Source organism: Hemiscyllium ocellatum, unplaced genomic scaffold (genome assembly GCF_020745735.1).
Source record: "Hemiscyllium ocellatum isolate sHemOce1 unplaced genomic scaffold, sHemOce1.pat.X.cur. scaffold_233_pat_ctg1, whole genome shotgun sequence".
Classification (NCBI taxonomy): Eukaryota; Metazoa; Chordata; class Chondrichthyes; order Orectolobiformes; family Hemiscylliidae; genus Hemiscyllium; species Hemiscyllium ocellatum.
In genome coordinates this window covers 1,036,210-1,042,232 of record NW_026868055.1, presented here as the reverse complement: position 1 = coordinate 1,042,232, position 6,023 = coordinate 1,036,210, and the positions used below count along the sequence as shown (strand labels likewise).

General features: G+C 45.9%; 2 non-coding genes across 2 annotated transcripts; both read left to right on the top strand.

Moving 5' to 3' along the window:
- The first annotated feature begins 266 nt into the window (after positions 1-266).
- On the top strand, positions 267-339 carry trnav-aac (transfer RNA valine (anticodon AAC)). The gene has a single exon. It is a non-coding gene; the product is annotated as a tRNA-Val (tRNA).
- Positions 340-3,537: 3,198 nt separating this feature from the next.
- trnav-aac (transfer RNA valine (anticodon AAC)) lies at positions 3,538-3,610 on the top strand. The gene has a single exon. It is a non-coding gene; the product is annotated as a tRNA-Val (tRNA).
- The last annotated feature ends 2,413 nt before the right edge of the window (positions 3,611-6,023 follow it).

Sequence of the window (6,023 nt, the reverse complement as noted above, 5' to 3'; positions counted from 1 at the left end):
TTCAAAACCCTTCCATAAAATCATGTCGCAGCCGTTATGCTGCCGGGAAACTTGTCCCAGCCTATTCCACCTCACTCTACAGTCCAAACATTGACCACATCCTTGTCTATATTTTGTCACCAATTTCACGTTTGTTTTTAAAAATTTTTCAAGATGTCAATTACCCTGGACAACAACGCGCTATTGGAAAAAGAAAGGTGAAACGGAGAATGGCTTCAACTTTCAGTGCTGGATGCCACAGAGCCGCGCGCGGCCGGCACAGGCTTGTTTCTGTAGTGTAGTGGTCATCACATTCGCCTAACACGCGAAAGGTCCCCAGTTCGAAACTGGGCAGAAACTGCTTTGTTCTTCAATTGCAGCCTTTTACACGGACAAGAACGGAGCTTTCTTGCTTGCTTTCCCATCTGCAAACCTGCCTTCGAAATCGCTCGAACAAATCTGCTCTCTTTGTGAAATGTAATGCAATTCCATTAAATCGTTTGCAAAGCATTGTAAAGGTTTTCTCCAAGCTGGGTCTGATCATATGCCATTCTGTTTCAGAGTGTAGTTACCGCGTTCTGAATCTTCCACAAAAAGCAGTACCGCATTTGCATTCCTTGCGCAGGCGGGCCGGTTCAAAGACAGGAAGAAGCTGATGAGCTGGTGTCACAGTACGCCACGGATTCCTCAACTGGTCTGTCTGACAAATGTACCCAAAGTCGTCTCTGCAAGGCCTCATTTGGAAGCTGCCTGTCGTTATTCAACGTGCGAGAATTGGCAGCAGAGGTGCTGAATCATGGTTTGGATCAGTTCGCACGTTATAGTGACTCATTCAATCAGCAACAGCAATGAAAGAAATTACACTCTCAGAGGAACCTCTGGACTTGTGATTTCATAGCGTCGCTAGTATTAAGGTGAGCCCCGAGATCTAAGCCATGTTGGAACTGTAACGGAGGAATTGACAGAGAGGCTACAGAATGACATCGCAACCTTTTGGTTTTCTTTAAATCACTGACGAGCAGGAAAATGTAAACGGGAGGGCGAGTGGGAAAGTGAGGCAGTTGCAGCTCTGGTGAAACTCCTTCTTTGTGAGTCACTCAGCAACAAGAGACGTGAAGGTGACTCATGCGGGAGAGCTCTTCACATGAGAACAAAAAGCACTCAAGGGCAGTTAGCACCTCTTCCGCAGTGGGGGTGGGGTGAGTAGGAACTTCTGTTACCATGTTCAGAAACTGCCTTTTAAATTGACGTGAGCAGAAACTGCATTTCTAATAAGCATCATGGAGTTTAGCAAAATTTATTGAGTCGCTTCTTGTCGATTCCCACACAGGTTTCCTATTCAGTTGGTATCGATGTGGCTCATGTCCAGGGTGAACATCCCTGCAGCCAATTGCACGGTTAAGGTAAAAGGCAAGGAAAGTGGCATCTCGAACTGGCCCCGAGGTCAGAGCATCCTCCCAATGTGATCTGTCGTTCTCGGGTTGTAATGCTACCTCCGTTTTAGGGGAGAACATTCTTTGGAACTCTTATTCTGCAAAACAGACACAGTGACTGAAACGATGCTGCACGGTATAATGTGGAACACGGCCTGCTCAGCTTTGTGCATTTTCTCTGTAGTCCGGTGTGTTTTGTGTTCCGTGTAAATGTGGAAGTTGTCCTGTTTCCAGCAATGGGTGAAATCATTCAGCAAAGCAAGAATCGAAATTGAAGTAATGTCAAGCAGCTCATGGTGATTTGACCAAATCATAACCGAACATATATTCTCATGCAGTCAAAGATACATTTCTGGTTGAAAAGAGTCTGAGAAGATAGACTCAGCTTACCATTGATTTTTGCCTGGATTGATGGGATTTCATTATCTGCTGCGAAATTGTCATTGTAGCTGGGCACATCCCAGCAGCTGTGCGAGTCGGAGTGGGACCATGGAACCCTTTTCATGTGACTTAGCATGTGTGGTTATGCAGGAGCACAATCCGAAATGCAAGAAAATGCGCGCTTGCGCGGTCTGGTAGTGTGGCCGAGCGGTCTAAGGCGCTGGATCCAGTTCCCTGTTCTGTAATGGCGAGTTCGAATCCCACCACTGCCATTTCAGCTGGTCAGCTCCTCCGCCGCAGCATCGTTAAAATGCTGCTTCGATCCCCGCTGCGTGCGTTGATGTTCCAGGGGTAATTTTGTGAAGTCTCTCTGCTGTCATGATGGTGCTCGCCACCCCTGCAGAAAATCGCAAACAGCTCAGCGCTTGTTTACGTTCCAGGCAAGTTGAGTTTTTACTGGAACCGAATGGAGACTGTTATTTCATCGCTGTTGTGAAACAAAGTCCTGCGCTGAGTCGATTCATCGTTATTTGGCTTTCTGGCGAATGGGAAATTCTTTCCACTGAATATGTTATTGAATTTCTCCATTTCCTTCATTTCCGTCTTGGAGACACCGGAAGGGAAAGGTAATCTAATCGAGACTGTGATTGGTGAAATTCACTTTTTTATGGCCCATACTTATTATATTCCTTCTTTCTCTCTTTTCAGCATTGTCTGGGAAGTGGTGGTGCACTAAGGCTGCAGTATGTTTGAAAGAGTAGTTTGGAATTGCCCAGTTGTTAGTTGTGAGGTTACTTTATGCCTCATGCCCTCGGACTGTCTCACATTTAGCATTCATGCTTCGCTGTGTCTGAACATGCATTAGGTATGCCAGTTTTGTTTGTGTTCCGTGTTAAATGCTTTCTGTTTGCGATTCGCTCAATACATTACGAGTTAACAGGGGTTCTGAGGTAACTTCCAGCAGCAAAAATCCTCAACTGAGGATCTGGGAAAACTTCACGAAGTATGGTCAGTCACAGCAAAAGTAAGGAAGTCGTTCGTTTCTGCAGTGTTTCACAATACTACCTTTCCCGTGAGCAGTCGAACAGTCTAAATGATTGTGCTACAGACTGCGAAGGCAAGCTCCGCTAAAAAGTAATCCTTTCAAACACAACGTTATTGGGGTACACCGCGTGGAAACAGATACTTTGGTGTATCTCATCCATGCTCACCACATATCCAAAGTTAAACAAGTCCCGTTCCCCAGCATTTGGCCTCAATCCCTCTGAACCCATCCTATCCAGAAACTGATCCGATTACCATTGCAATTTTCTGAGTGCAATAGCCTCCTCCACTTCCTCTGGTAGCTCATTCCATACACGCACAACCTTGTGTGTGGGAAATGTGCCTCAGTTCCTTTGTCAATTTCAGAGCACTCACCTTAAACCTATGCTCCCGAGTTTCCAACTCACCCTAGCTTGGGTAAAACACGTAAATACTCAGTTCAAAACCCTTCCATAAAATCATGTCGCAGCCGTTATGCTGCCGGAAACTTGTCCAGCCTATTCCACCTCACTCTACAGTCCAAACATTGACCACATCCTTGTCTATATTTTGTCACCAATTTCACGGTTTTTTAAAAATTTTTCAAGATGTCAATTACCCTGGACAACAACGCGCTATTGGAAAAAGAAAGGTGAAACGTAGAATGGCTTCAACTTTCAGTGCTGGATGCCACAGAGCCGCGCGCGGCCGGCACAGGCTTGTTTCTGTAGTGTAGTGGTCATCACATTCGCCTAACACGCGAAAGGTCCCCAGTTCGAAACTGGGCAGAAACTGCTTTGTTCTTCAATTGCAGCCTTTTACACGGACAAGAACGGAGCTTTCTTGCTTGCTTTCCCATCTGCAAACCTGCCTTCGAAATCGCTCGAACAAATCTGCTCTCTTTGTGAAATGTAATGCAATTCCATTAAATTCGTTTGCAAAGCATTGTAAAGGTTTTCTCCAAGCTGGGTCTGATCATATGCCATTCTGTTTCAGAGTGTAGTTACCGCGTTCTGAATCTTCCACAAAAAGCAGTACCGCATTTGCATTCCTTGCGCAGGCGGGCCGGTTCAAAGACAGGGAAGAAGCTGATGAGCTGGTGTCACAGTACGCCACGGATTCCTCAACTGGTCTGTCTGACAAATGTACCCCAAAGTCGTCTCTGCAAGGCCTCATTTGGAAGCTGCCTGTCGTTATTCAACGTGCGAGAATTGGCAGCAGAGGTGCTGAATCATGGTTTGGATCAGTTCGCACGTTATAGTGACTCATTCAATCAGCAACAGCAATGAAAGAAATTACACTCTCAGAGGAACCTCTGGACTTGTGATTTCATAGCGTCGCTAGTATTAAGGTGAGCCCCGAGATCTAAGCCATGTTGGAACTGTAACGGAGGAATTGACAGAGAGGCTACAGAATGACATCGCAACCTTTTGGTTTTCTTTAAATCACTGACGAGCAGGAAAATGTAAACGGGAGGGCGAGTGGGAAAGTGAGGCAGTTGCAGCTCTGGTGAAACTCCTTCTTTGTGAGTCACTCAGCAACAAGAGACGTGAAGGTGACTCATGCGGGAGAGCTCTTCACATTGAGAACAAAAAGCACTCAAGGGCAGTTAGCACCTCTTCCGCAGTGGGGGTGGGGTGAGTAGGAACTTCTGTTACCATGTTCAGAAACTGCCTTTTAAATTGACGTGAGCAGAAACTGCATTTCTAATAAGCATCATGGAGTTTAGCAAAATTTATTGAGTCGCTTCTTGTCGATTCCCACACAGGTTTCCTATTCAGTTGGTATCGATGTGGCTCATGTCCAGGTGTGAACATCCCTGCAGCCAATTGCACGGTTAAGGTAAAAGGCAAGGAAAGTGGCATCTCGAACTGGCCCCGAGGTCAGAGCATCCTCCCAATGTGATCTGTCGTTCTCGGGTTGTAATGCTACCTCCGGTTTTAGGGTGGAGAACATTCTTTGGAACTCTTATTCTGCAAAACAGACACAGTGACTGAAACGATGCTGCACGGTATAATGTGGAACACGGCCTGCTCAGCTTTGTGCATTTTCTCTGTAGTCCGGTGTGTTTTGTGTTCCGTGTAAATGTGGAAGTTGTCCTGTTCCAGCAATGGGTGAAATCATTCAGCAAAGCAAGAATCGAAATTGAAGTAATGTCAAGCAGCTCATGGTGATTTGACCAAATCATAACCGAACATATATTCTCATGCAGTCAAAGATACATTTCTGGTTGAAAAGAGTCTGAGAAGATAGACTCAGCTTACCATTGATTTTTGCCTGGATTGATGGGATTTCATTATCTGCTGCGAAATTGTCATTGTAGCTGGGCACATCCCAGCAGCTGTGCGAGTCGGAGTGGGACCATGGAACCCTTTTCATGTGACTTAGCATGTGTGGTTATGCAGGAGCACAATCCGAAATGCAAGAAAATGGCGCCGCGCTGTCTGGTAGTGTGGCCGAGCGGTCTAAGGCGCTGGATCCAGGTTCCTGTCTGTAATGGCGAGTTCGAATCCCACCACTGCCATTTCAGCTGGTCAGCTCCACCGCCGCAGCATCGTTAAAATGCTGCTTCGATCCCCGCTGCGTTGATGTTCCAGGGGTATTTGTGAAGTCTCTCTGCTGTCATGATGGTGCTCGCCACCCCTGCAGAAAATCGCAAACAGCTCAGCGCTTGGTTTACGTTCCAGGCAAGTTGAGTTTTTACTGGAACCGAATGGAGACTGTTATTTCATCGCTGTTGTGAAACAAAGTCCTGCGCTGAGTCGATTCATCGTTATTTGGCTTTCTGGCGAATGGGAAATTCTTTCCACTGAATATGTTATTGAATTTCTCCCATTTCCTTCATTTCCGTCTTGGAGACACCGGAAGGGAAGGTAATCTAATCGAGACTGTGATTGGTGAAATTCACTTTTTTATGGCCCATACTTATTATATTCTTTCTTTCTCTCTTTTCAGCATTGTCTGGGAAGTGGTGGTGCACTAAGGCTGCAGTATGTTTGAAAGAGTAGTTTGGAATTGCCCAGTTGTTAGTTGTGAGGTTACTTTATGCCTCATGCCCTCGGACTGTCTCACATTTAGCATTCATGCTTCGCTGTGTCTGAACATGCATTAGGTATGCCAGTTTTGTTTGTGTTCCGTGTTAAATGCTTTCTGTTTGCGATTCGCTCAATACATTACGAGTTAACAGGGGTTCTGAGGTAACTTCCA